Below are 13,791 nucleotides of genomic sequence, written 5' to 3'. Positions count from 1 at the left end.
TTGTGGGTTTGCGCCGTTTTGTGCCAAAAAGCGGCGCAAATGCGGCGCTAAAAAAAGTATAAATACGGGCCTTGGTGTTTTATATTGTTCTCTATGGTCATTTGGTATGCTTTGACTTATGGGATTTGTAGTTTTTTGGTATTGTCTTCTCTCATTGGCTGCTGTGGAAGAATAAAGCATAGAAAGAGAAGCATAATCCTCGCCTCCGTGTCCTTAATAGAATTGAAAATTCTTAACGCGTAAGCTTGAAAAATGTTTATTGTCTGCCTGGTAGAGTTCCCTGAGCATCTCACATCCCCCTTTCCTCCACCCAGCCAGTGACATCTTGGGCCAGATGTAGCAAGCAGGTTTGCCCATTCTGTGTCTATGGGAAAATGTGTTTGTACATATGGCCCCTTGTGTGTGAGTTTTACAAACGGGTGCATCCACCATATCTGGAGTTTTTTTTTATATATTTTTTTAGATAATGGTTTTGTACCCATCACTCTCGTCTGAGTGACCTGCTCATTGACAAATTGGTGTGACTTGTTGCGCCGAGATCCTTACATCAATATAGTTGGCAGGTGCTTGACAGCCGGAGCTCCTGCTAGGAGGCGTTTTTTAAAGTTATCACTGTCAGTGCACCATTGTGTTGCAACATTGTTTGTGTGTAACTCTAGCCTTTTCTCTTATCACGAGAATGGGGAATAGAAACCAGTCCATTCTTGGCCTACGGGTTCACTCAGTGGTTCACAATATGCTCTTCCAGTCAGTATGTGAATGAATTAACAGTTGGACTAATTAAATTACTATCTTCAACTGAACTCTGGAGTTTAGGCTCTACTAATGTGGAAAATAAGATAAACCTTTGTACATGAAGTATATTTACAATGCATTAGTTTATTGAAATGCACGGAAAAAAAACAAGCCTTGACATCATCAACTTCAAATGGTGCTTGAAAGAGTTGCTCTTGAGACCTGGCCAACGGCTTCTCATTGCATGAACATCTATTGTCTCCCCACTCCTCTGCCAGTATTTCCCAACATCCCAAGCTGACCAGATGAACACAACGGCCTGTACCTCTGCTTTATTATAAACTGTGTGTTGTAAGTTATTAGAATGCTAATACTCTTTTAGGTTATTGCATTCACATTTAATGGTTATAACTCCAACGAACCTCTGTTGTTGCCTTAGACCACAATTTATGCTCTGCTGGGTCCTGCAACCTAAATACAGACCACTCGTTTGCTTGGCAGGTCAGATGGACTCCCAGAGTTGAATGCAAATGTGCACGAGTGTGAATGATCATCTTGATCATTATGGTTATGATTGTATTGGCAGTGACTACACTGATGGATTAAAGGGTTCCTGAATGTACACATTACACATACAAGTAGCAAATCAATGCATTTCCATTAAAAAAAAAGACTAATGCCTGCTCAATTCACTGATCCGGGTTGGGGGGGTCCACCGTTTTGAAAAAGTAAATTGTAAATTAAAAAGAAGAAATGAAATACCGCCTGCCTCGCCGTAACATAGGTGCACGTATATGCTATCCTTCACCAACCGATAAGCATTTCTGCAGATGCGCAACAACATCAAATGCACTGTCAAAGCCATCAGATAAGGTAACGCATGCAAAGGCGAGATCTATTGGAACTGTCAATGTTTTTAGTGAGATGCAGTTTCAAGTGAACTGAAATCGCACGTTAAAGTGACAAAGCATTAGCGTAGTGCCCACAAAGTTGCAATATGTCGATACGACTCGTACCAAACTATCAAATGTTGTCAAACTGATGTGTGCCGAACTAGAGCTATGGAATACCGCTGGACCCATTGAGGGACCCTACAGAATCCCCAGGTAAATAAACCCATACTGACAACCAACTCACACTCCGAGTGCGATGTACGCCGGATACTCCCAGGCGCAAGGGGGTGGGCTATGGTGGTCTTTACGAATGGGGGGGTATGTTGTCGGGGATCGCTGGAGCAGTTGGATCTTGCAGCCAGAGGCTGGACACGGTGTATTCAGCCGGGAGCACGGGTCGGGGAGGTCATCGCAGCTGCTGGGAGGCTCTACCTGCAGACTGTGTCAGAGGTCAGCCGGGGGCATCAGGGCATGATGTCGCGGAGTCCTCCCCCCTCAGCTCCTGCTACCCGGGCTCTTACCGTGCTCAGCAGACTCGGGACCCCGCTCAGGCCGGTCTCCGCCTCCCCGCCACCGCCTTCCCGGCTCCGGGCTCAACGGCCAGCATCCTCTCGCGATACCGCGGCCGAGACCAGGCGCAGTGACAGGTGTGGGCACTGAAGACGGACTAACGCCGACGATCGTAGAAATAAAAGATATACTACACGCGGAGTTCATGGAGCGGTGATGGGGATTGTAGTCTAAGGCATAATCATGTTTTCAAAGGTAAAACATACAACAATTGTGGTCACAAAGAGAGTGGGGGCCCGAGAAATGAAGCGTTTTCACAGTGAATCATGCTATCCTATGAAATGTTTCGCATCACGAGTACCAGTTTAACTTCTAAACTATAAAACTGCAAAAACATCAATCTACAACTAAAAGGAGACAATTTTAAGTATTGCAGATGGTCTGCCAGAATGCTTGACCTTGATTGCACTTTTTGAAAAATAAACTTTAGCTGCCAAGTTTTCGGGTTGCTTAGGAGTGAAACATCCGTGACTTAACTGTGCATATGAGTTACATTCCACTGTCAAATGTGTGACCCTTCGAGTGACACTTCACAAATAAAACCAAGTGTTGACACCCATGTAAAGGAATAAATATCACAAATTACCAACATTTTGATGAAAAACGGTGAAACCTCTGTAAAAGGGCTTAAATAGAAGTTTATTACACAAGGTGAGTGAATTTACAACACACTAGCAGGCCTTGAAAAATTCTAAAATATTACTAGACTTACAGGCCGAGTATCTTTCAATTAGTGCCATATTTTTATCAAAGGATGACTATTTTAACATGAGCAATACATCTCAAATGTTGGTTTAGGTAAAACAAGCATGCTCATAAACACTTTTGATAGTCAAATTATTTATTTTCTATGGGTGCCAGCTGCTCTCAAGTGACCAATATTTCACAAAATAGTAGCCTCTCTCAACACCCTACCCCTCCCCTTGCCCACCCCAGCCTTACCTCTTCAATGAAAACAAAAGCCAACTCATAAAGCAATTAAAGAAGGGTATGTGCGCCTGACCCACTTACTGTGTACCACCCTCCTTTTAGTTATTTTTTTTGTAGTTTTATATAGTGCAAAATCCAACCAAAGGTATTAGAACTCTTTACATGAGCAAAAGTTACATTACACAAGACCACATTGATTTTTTCCAGACACAGAGCATGATTTAGAATGGAGCCTTTCTGGCTTCCGCAGACTCCATATCAGTGTGGCATAATTGCTAGAATGTAATGTAATGAAAGCTTGGTTTAGAATTCTGGAGTTCACAGGTAAACGCAGAGTGTGATTTACAAATGTGTGTGGCCTAGTCATTGATTGTTATCCTGGCTGGGGAAGATGCTACTACTGGTGACAAGGATAGGATAAGTAACCTGAAGAAGAAAGTGCTCTCCAGGAGAGTTTTCCTTGGTCCAAACAAACTGTTCATGTGTGCCATGCGTGCCTTCATCAAAGTGCTGAGTTGACGGTTGGCATATATCGAGTCAAAGCATAACTCTAGCTCGCGTGAAGCATGTACATGGAAAGATGCCTGCGCATCATTGGTTAGGAAGCTCTGACCAAGATCATACAAAAAGGTACCACGCTGCCATGCAAAATAAAGTTATATATTGTACAGAACGTTAATGCTGAAGGCAGATTCAACCAGATTTACAAAACGCAGTTAAAGACAATTATAAGAAACCAAAAAGAGCTGCAAGGCAGAGATCAACCAGGTGTAAGAATACAAATGGAAGTGTAAAAAGAATAAAGCAGATGACTTACTGAGCCTGTTAAAGAGAGTTGTCGTTCCACAGCAGTCAACAAAGTGGCTCAAGGAGAGGTGCTCTGGGTTGTGTTTACAAAGCTGTCTATACCTGAAGCAGTTGCTCATGAAGATGTCAAGTGGGGCTCATAACAACTTCATAGGTCTTCTAAGAGTTAAGCATTAAAGGGAACACGTGGTCTGTGAAGTTTGAAGATGGCAGCTAAGAAAGAAAATATCATTCCAACTAATATGAAGGACAATCCTGAATATCACACGTCCAAAGATCTTAAAGAGGGATTGCATACACCTGATCATCTTACAGCATCAGGGAGCACACGGCTTTCAACTTCATTAAATTCCACACTGGACTAAAATGCTGCCACCTTCCTGAAACCACTACCACCTTTGAATGCCGTCAAAAGCAAAATATTGGCGATAGATGGAGTGTCTGGATAGATTCCTTTGAAGATTTCATTGATGCACTTGAAGAGACTGATAACAGAAAGATTATAAAATATCTAAAAAATCTTTCTGGTGATGGTGTGAAAGAAGTAATAAAGAAAATGATTATTACTAAAGAAGAAGTCACATACCGTCAGATTAAGAATGTACTGAATCTCAAGTTCAGTCTAGTACTAAACGTTGATTATAAACAATATGTTTTCAATCAAGAACGTCAAAGAGTTGGTGAAACAATCTATGAATTTGTAGAAAGACTCAACACAGTCATCAGGCACTGTAAGTTCAATTAATTTAATGATGAAGAAGCCATGCAGCTTAGAGTTATTGATGGATGCTTGTCCAATTCATAGCGATGACGAATGCTGAGAGAAAGTCTTAGTCTGGAGCAAGTGTTGGTGATTGCCAGAGTTGAAGATCGTGCTGAGAAACAACTACCTGAAATTGAGGCCAGAGGTGCCCAAAGCAAGTCAGTCATGAGTGTGAAAAGTAATTTGAAACAAAAGACTGAAGGACACAAAGTGATGTCTCAAGTAATAGGAAGTTGTGTTTCAGATGTGGATTTTTGTTTCCAATGGAAGGAAAGTGACCACATTGGATAGATATGCAAAAGTTGTGGTAAAGGGAACCATTTTGTGACGATGTCTAAAGTGAAGGAAAAAGTAAGTGCGCCACGGTGCAAAGAGAAAATAGCCACCAGAAGCAACATTCGAGGCACACTCACAAGGCCAAGCAGCTACTTCAGTTGAGGCAAATAGATACTAAACAAAGTTGATTGCCATCTAAATTATTGTCAAACAGTTATTCGACCTCAATAATATGTGAAAGTGAAGAAAGTGATTGTGCCATATCAATGCTTACCTTAGACAAATGTGCATATGTTGGACTGGTCATGTCAAAGCAACAAAGTCATACAAATACTGTCGAAAGATTACTTAAAAAAAATAAATGGATGTTCAATCCCTTTCATTATCGACAGTGGAGCATCAATAAATATAATGAATGAAGACCAAAGAGCATACTTGGGCTGCATCGAATCCCATGAAGAGTAAAGGTTCATTTGTAGTGACAGAGAAACATAAGAAAACAAAGATACAAGCACCGATCTGTGTGTTTCAAGGTACAGCAGCAAGTGCCTGCTTGCTCAGTTTCAACACAGCTGCTGACATGGGACTGATTTCTGTCCATTACAACATGAATGCTCATCACAAAATAGTAAGTGAATTCCCTTCATTATTTCATGGTCTAGAAACGTTAAAAACTTTGAAAATAAAGGTGCATATTAATGAGGATGTCCATCCAATGGCTCAGAGACATAGGCAAGTTGCTTTTCATTTACAAGAAACAGTTGAAAAATAACTTGAATCATTACTTAAACATGATATTATTGAATGTTCCATTGGTCCAACACCATGGGTTTCTCTCATAGTAGTAGAGCCTAAGGACTGTAAAGGAGCTGTGTGCTTTGCGTTGAGATGCGCCAGGCTAACAAAGCAATTGAACAAGAACGATATCCAGGTCCTCACGTTGCTGACATGATAATGCAATTGAATAGTGCCAAGATCTTCTCTCGACTTAATTCGAATAAAGGTTATCATTAGTTGTAACTTGATTAAAGTTTCAGATATATTACAGCCTTTTTTACACATGTTGTTTTTTTAGATATAAAAGACATAGGGCCTGATTTAGGACAGGTTACTCCATCATAGGTGTAACAGGTATCCCATCTCTGAAATCTAAATCCCATTGCATATAGTGGGATTTAGATTTTGGTGGACAGGATATCCGTCACTGTTGTGAAGGAGTAACCCGTCTACCCAGTTCTAAATCAGGCCCTTAGTTTTGGTGTGTCATCGGATGCAGAGCCTTTACAAGATTTAATTCAACTTGACATACAACCTGTTGTGAATGTATTCAATTATAGCAATGACATTTTAGTTTTCTAGCTACACAGAAGGAGCATGATAAAGCTGTCACACAAGTATGTCAGTTACTCAGTGATTCTGGCTTACCTTTGAATGCCGATAAGTGTGGGTATAATAAGAGAACATTGACATTTTTTGGTCATTTCTTTTCCGATGGAGGTATGATGCCTGATTCTGCAAAAGTACAAGTTTTGACAAATGCTAAACCCCCACAAGATGTTTCAATGGTACATTCTTTTGTTGGAATGGCCAGTTACTGTTCAAGATACAAACAAAACTTTGCACCTGTTAGTGCTCCATTATGAGAGTTGACGAAGAAAAAAGTTTCTATTTAATGGTCAAAAGAATGTGGGAAAAGTTTCAACAGAACCAAACATGCCATTGACATTGTTACAGAAATGTCATACTTTAATCCAAAGCTCCATACAGAGATAGTGGTTGATGCTAGCCCGGTTGGGTTAGGCGCTATAGTGGACGCCCAAATGCTAGATGGCATATTGAGGCCTGTGCTACTAGAAGTTTGTCTCAAACAGACCACTCTTACTCACAGTCTGAGAAAGAAGGTTTGGCAGCGGTATGGGCTTGTGAACATTTCCATGTGTTCCTGACTGATCATCAAGCTTTACTGACCATTTTTGGTAATCCAAAAGCCAAGATGCCTCCTCAATTGAACGATGGAGACTGAGATTGGGCAGGAAAAGATCAGAATCCTCTTTGTTGACTAATTTTCGAGAGTATCTATACAATGTCATGGTATGCCACCCAATTTCATCGTCAAGTCAAGTACACCAGCTGCTTAGCCCAGATTGTCACTGCCACGAGTCATGATAGTAACCTGCTGAAGTTAACAGACATAATTATAGCTCAGTCATGGAAAAAGTCCATTCAACTTCTCAGTAATGATGGTGAATATCAAACCTGTCAAAGATGAATTGTCCATAACTCAGGAAGGAGTTATATTACAAGGATCGAAGATTCTGGTTCCAGAAAGTCTGTGACCTTAAGTGACTGAGGTGGCTCACAAAGGACATCAAGGTATTGTTCTCACAAAGAGCTCTCTGAGGCAGAGTTTGGTTTCCATACTTAAATGAAAGAGTTGAAAAGGAACTCAAGGCCTCTCACATATGCAATTGTCTGTCAGTCAAAGTTAGTCAATATACTCTGAACTTGTCAGAACGTCCTAAACATGCTTGCAAGAGAATAGCCATCAATTTCTTTGGACCAATTGAAAAGGGACATCATTTAATAATGACTGCAGAGGAATATTCAAGGTTTCCTTTGGTTGAAGAACCCTCATCTATGACTCATGAACGAGTAATCAAAAAACTTTATGGCCTCTTTGTAACATGAAGCATACCAACCACTGTCAAGGCTGACAATGGTCCTTCCTTCAACAGTAAAGAATTTAAAGAATTTTTGGAGCATCTGAATGTAAAGCATCAAAAGATCATCTTTATGGCCACAGGCCAATGGGCTTGTTGAGCATATTATGAGTACACTAAAGAAAGCAGTGCAGCATGCAACTTCTGCGAAGCTCAATTTGAAAACAGTATTGAATTTTACTGTACAAGCTTATCATTTTACATCTGACTCAACCACAGGTGGAAGTTCTGCGACTTTGATGCTTGGGAGAGCAGTGACAACCAAGTTACCCCAATGGACCACCAAAAGAGATAAAAATGAAGATATGATTCATATAAGGGACTTTGTTAACAAACAGAAAATGAAACGTTATGCAGACAAGAGGCAACATGCAAAAAACTTCTTGTTCAGAAAAGGAGATGTGGTGATTGCTCAACAGATAAGTATAAGAAAATTTGATGCTCCTGACGATGCTGAACCTGTTCAAGAGGTGTTTACCAAAGGACTAATTGTACCCTGCCCAGTACCCTTAGAAGTCTACTACCAGGTACTCTTCTCACTTCAGGCCTTTGTTTCATCAGTCTTCAACACAAGATGGTGAAAGAAAGACTGATTCTGAAAACAAAGTGTCTTTTGCGGATTAATTACCATCTTTAATAATCTCTGACTGTGAAGATGACAGTCTACAGCTTCCAGTAACTAGGTAAGGCCAGATGATCAAAGTGGCAAGAAGAGTGATTGAAGAAATATAATTGTATATGTTTCTGTATACATGTGTATGAAAAAAGATTTCTAAAAAATATGTCATTTTTCATGTAACAGATGGTGAGATGTAGTGTTTTGCATGATTTAGAATGCAACCTTTCTGGCTAACAGCAGACTTCATATCAGTGTGACTTAATCGCTAGAATGGAATGGAATGAAAGCTTGGTTTAGATTGCTGGCGTTCACAGGTACACAGAGAGGAATACAGTTGTGTGATTTATAGCTGCATAGGTGGCCTAGTCATTGACCGTTACCCAGGCTGGGTTGGATGCTATAAGAGAGAGTAAGTGATTTGCCCAGAATCAAAGGATGTTTATCCGACACAGAGACTGCAATCAATATTAAAGTGAACAACTCAATGTTACAGGGCATTATGCCTCACACTCAGAAGCACTGAAATAATGACAGTGACAGACGTGATAGCTTGTGAGGGCTAAGAGCTGCCTTATAATTAGCATTGTGTGGGGTCATGAATTCATAATAGCATGCAAAGTGACACTTACTAGGGTTCAGAAAATGTTCTGTGACAGTATAAGCCTTGGGGGCTGGATGGTATGGCAAATGATAGGAATTCGGAACAGCTGGTCAACAACATACTAGCTTAATATTGTGAGTGAGTTACCTTATTATAGTGGTGATATGTTTTGCTGGTTACAGCAGCAGTCTTTGTCAGACAGGCACTCTCCTCTTGCCACACACTCTTGAAGTTAAGCATAACTGTCTCCTTTGGATGGGACCCCTGTCAAATTTCTGCCAACAATCCCGGGGTCATGGTGTACTAAAAGGAGCTGCCTGAGTCCACTGGTGCTGTAGATGCAGTGCTGCGTGTCAAGGAAAAATAAAGGTGCCCCAGCACTGCCCGCCACCAGTGTCAGGGCGTCTCTGGCCATTTAGACACCGTGTAGACAAAATGGGCCAGTCGCCTTGCCGAAAAAACACTTTAACATGCAAGGCCCTGTCCCGGGAACCAGGTGGGGCTGATGGGGGCATGCACTGTATGCTGGGTCGGGCACTGTTTGTTGTATTTACAAAACACGGTTTATCATGTATTTGCCCACAATGGGACAGTCGTGTCTGTCTTTATTTAATCAAAACTGATCAGCAGCACACATGGCAGTGCGATTGCTAATGCTGTGCAGCCTTTGCTCCTAGCACAAAGAACAGATGATGGACGGAATGCAGAGCAAATCAAACATTCACCCCCAGTCACAGAGATCTGGGTTTATTCCATAATTTTTTTGCTCACCACGCCACCCCAGGTTGGACCCAGCCATATGCAAATCAGTCTTGACCCTGTTCCTCATGGGAACAGTCCAGCCCGAACTGCTAAGCCAGGTCCTCCCTGGACCGGAAACAAACATCCTAGGACCGGTTTCAGGGTATCACCCTTCATCAGCTAGGCTAGCTTGAATCCAGTGGGCAGTCAGGAAGTTAGGGAACACTATAATTTGTGTGACTAATACATTTTATTGCTGTGATGTGGACACCAGCACTAAAATGGGTTAGTCTAACCACTGATGCATGGTATTTGGCAGGACTGACTATCATATATGCCAATATTTTGAAACAAGAGGGAGATTTTGAAAAATAATCAGGGGACTTCATTTTCCCCAGTGACTAACATTGTGGTAAAGGCAATTTTAGGTGGGAAACAGCTAGAATTGAGGAATCTTTGGCTTAAAAAATTTGGGAAAGAAGGAATATGAGGAGAGAATCACAAGGCTATGAGTTGAGGCTCTGCAAAAGAAAGACGACGATGTTTCTACCAGAAACTCAAATAATCCTGATGAGTATATGTCAATTGCTCAGACAGGAAAATATGGCGACAGACAGTTGTTGTTTGACTTTCTAGCATATATCAGATAAAATATGGGCTTTCCACTTGCTGAGACTTCTGGTCCTTCTCAAGAAACTCTGCAGCATCAATTCTAGAGGTCACTGAAGTCGGGAGTTCCTATTCATAGTTGTCTGCTGGATGTCATCATTAGGGAATGGCATGATCCTGAAACAATTAACTAATCAAGAGTTATGTTGCGCTTTTATCAAATAGAAGATATTGAATCTGACTCAGCAAATACAATACAAAAATTGATTCAGCATCTGAAAGGTTTATTCAGGCTCCCTCCTGGCGTTGAGGCCGTGTGTTTATGGATAGATACCACCAATCCTGATCTCATACTTTAAAAAACTGTCTGAAGCTGTTGAAGTGGGAACAGATTTTTCACCATTATTAGAAGGAATGGGGCATGAAATAACATATCTGTTGGTAGGGCAAGACAAGACGAGTTAGCTTAGCGGGGCGTTCTGAGAGTGCCTGTACATGGCGCCCCACCATCTGACTACATCCAGCTTCCATGGGGCTCAGAGGTGTCTCCGGGATATTGCCTAGCTGCTGACACAAGAGGCTTAGAGGCCTGCACTTCACCTGCTGGAATCCCTGCACCTGGAGAGGAGCCTACCACTGGTTGTCAGAGAGTCAACCATATATGGGGAAGGCGAGGAGGCTTCCTGGTCGCTGGTAAAACTGGCGCAGACAACTGGAAGAAGGAACCTCTTCCAGTACAGCCAGGAGAGGGTAGTGAGCAATGAAGGAGCCTGCATTGGATGATGAAGCCTAGGCGTGAGGGATGCTAGGAGACTGGGCGGCGTCCCAGCAATGCATTTGCAGCTCTCTTCTTCTGGGTGGGGAAAAATGGAAAGACAAGGATATCTGATTTAATTTCTCGCTTGACAATACCAATTATTTCAGAAACACCACTTCAATAATTTGTTGATGAGAAAAAAGAGTTCTGATAGCTTCAAATCAAGACTAATACATATCTCAAATACAGTATTTATATATTTGAAACTGAAACTTAAAACAGCAAAAACAAATTAAACTGTATAAAAATCCTAAATAATTATCAGAGGAAACAAAGGCATAACTGTCATAATAATAAAATATACCAAACATTTACATGAGCTATTTTCAAGGTATCAGCTCCTGGTCTTTCCATGTTATCAAAAAATATCAAACTGGCGGTACTGTCTTCCGAAAGGGGTGGCAACCCTACAGGGGAAAACTCTTCCTCTGAGAAAAATACCATTCATTTATTTATGTTTAAAGGTACTGGATGGGCCCGAAGCTGTAATTTAAACAATACAGCAAATTTTACAATTTTTTTTAATGAGGGTAATTTTTTCCCTATTTGCATCTATAAATATTTAGAAATACTTTAGATCGCATCAATATGCTTCTGAAGCTAATTCACTTGCAGTTGTTTTTCAAGGTGTATTATATTTGAAAGGATGGGAAATGCCGGCTAATGTTTAGCCTCCCAGCATAGGTTCTAAATAGCCACGTGCTCCAAACACTGACTTTCTATAATGACTAAAATTAAACAGTAACCTGACGCATTTTGGCAACCCTTTTCACTTGACTTCTCATAATAGCTAAGGTATAAACGAGAAGTGAAATACGGTTTATCCAGGCAGATCTCGGATTTCTTCTCGGTGTTTAGCTATTTGTAAATTTTCCCTCCCCGGATGCATAAAGTATCAGAGTGACGAACTCCGGCCACTGACAGCATAAGACATTAAGATGTGAACAGATAAGAAACCTACGAACACGACAAGGGCCTGCAGAACAAATCAGTGCTCCCAACATAATACAAATTATAAAAATGCATATCTATCTCTCACACGTCCTTCTTTGTCACACGAAGCACTGTGCTCCATAACTCAATCACCACGCCACTGTGGTCATCCCTACTGACATGGAAACACTTCTCACTTAGGAGGACTGCAAAGACGACACACTTAGAACCACACATCCATACTGTGTAGGATGGTAACCATGTGGATACCGCTTCGGTGCCCCGCATAGGGGCGGTAAATTATCAATGCTATATTTCAATGCAATGCATTACTACCCTTGTCATAGGAGGGAAATGCTGGCGAGATTGCCTTATATTTGGCAACACACGACAAAATATTGTGCGTTTCTATACTGGACAATGTTTGATCAATTCTACAGGTGTGATAGCGTCATATATCTTAAAATTACAGGGTGAACGTAGGCCCGTATTTATACTCCGTTTGCGCCGAATTAGCGTCGTTTTTTTCGACGCAAATTCGGCGCAAAACTAACGCCATATTTATACTTTGGCGTTAGACGCGTCTAGCGCCAAAGTATGGGCAAATAGCGTCATTTTTTTGCGTGAACGCCTTCCTTGCGTTAATGAGATGCAAGGAAGGCGTTCCCGTCTAAAAAAATGACGGCGACGCAAATGCGTCGTATTTATACTCCCGGGCAAAAATCACGCCCGGGAGTTGGCGGGTCAAAAAACCCCGCATTTGCGCCACTATTTAACGCCTGGGTCAGGGTATGCGTTAAGGGGCCTGTGGGCTCAAAATGAGCCCACAGGTGCCCTCCCCTGCCCCCAGGGACCCCCCCTGCCACCCCTGCCCACCCCAGGAGGACACCCAAGGATGGAGGGACCCACCCCAGGGACATTCAGGTAAGTTCAGGTAAGTATAATTTTTTATATTTTTTAATTTTTTGGGGTGGCATAGAGGGGCCTTATTTGTGCCCCCCTACATGCCACTATGCCCAATGACCATGCCCAGGGGACAGAAGTCCCCTGGGCATGGCCATTGGGCAAGGGGGCATGACTCCTGTCTTTACTAAGACAGGAGTCATTTAAATGGCGTCTGGGCGTCGAAAAAAATGGCGCAAATCGGGTTGAGGCGATTTTTTTGCCTCAACCTGACTTGCCCCATTTTAAGACGCCCTAACGCCATTTTCCCCCTACGCCGGCGCTGCCTGGTCTACGTGGTTTTTTTCCACGCACACCAGGCAGCGCCGGTCTGCTAGCGCCGGCTAACGCCATTCCATAAATACGGCGCCCGCATGGCGCTTCAGAATGGCGTTAGACGGCGCTAAATTTTTTTACGCTAAACTGCGTTAGCGCAGTTTAGCGTCAAAAAGTATAAATATGGGCCGTAGTGTTTACTTGCTGACTTTTCTCGGTCTGTATTCGAAAGCGTCTGAGACCGCGCGTTTTTCCCACTTGAAAATGGCCATTACAACAAACTTTTTAAGGCTGTTGGTTTGGAATCAATCATAACGTGTCCTCCGGCTGAAAAGCAGGATAATCCCACCAGGTGGCGCTGCCGTATTACGAACCGACCTCTTTATTTTCGGTAACTTGTCCGGTCAGGGTGACGGAAATTGTAGAGAAATATCACTGGGAAGTGGCTTTTATGGTATGCCACGCGTTCTCTCTCTCTCTCTCTCTCTCTCTCTCTATATATATATATATATTTATATATATACATATCTATCTATCCATCTATCTATATATATATACT

General features: G+C 41.9%; 1 protein-coding gene across 1 annotated transcript in view; it reads right to left on the bottom strand.

Moving 5' to 3' along the window:
- RIT1 (Ras like without CAAX 1) overlaps positions 1–2,276 on the bottom strand; it is a 60,589-nt gene extending 58,313 nt beyond the window's left edge. The window contains exon 1 of the mRNA XM_069218475.1: positions 2,150–2,276. The gene's annotated coding sequence lies outside the window, so the exon portion shown is untranslated. The remainder of the gene's footprint in view (positions 1–2,149) is intronic.
- Between the last annotated feature and the right edge of the window lie 11,515 nt (positions 2,277–13,791).

Source organism: Pleurodeles waltl, chromosome 12 (genome assembly GCF_031143425.1).
Source record: "Pleurodeles waltl isolate 20211129_DDA chromosome 12, aPleWal1.hap1.20221129, whole genome shotgun sequence".
Lineage (NCBI taxonomy): Eukaryota > Metazoa > Chordata > Amphibia > Caudata > Salamandridae > Pleurodeles > Pleurodeles waltl.
Note: the sequence above shows the minus strand (reverse complement) of the source record. Positions and strands in the feature narration are given on the sequence as shown.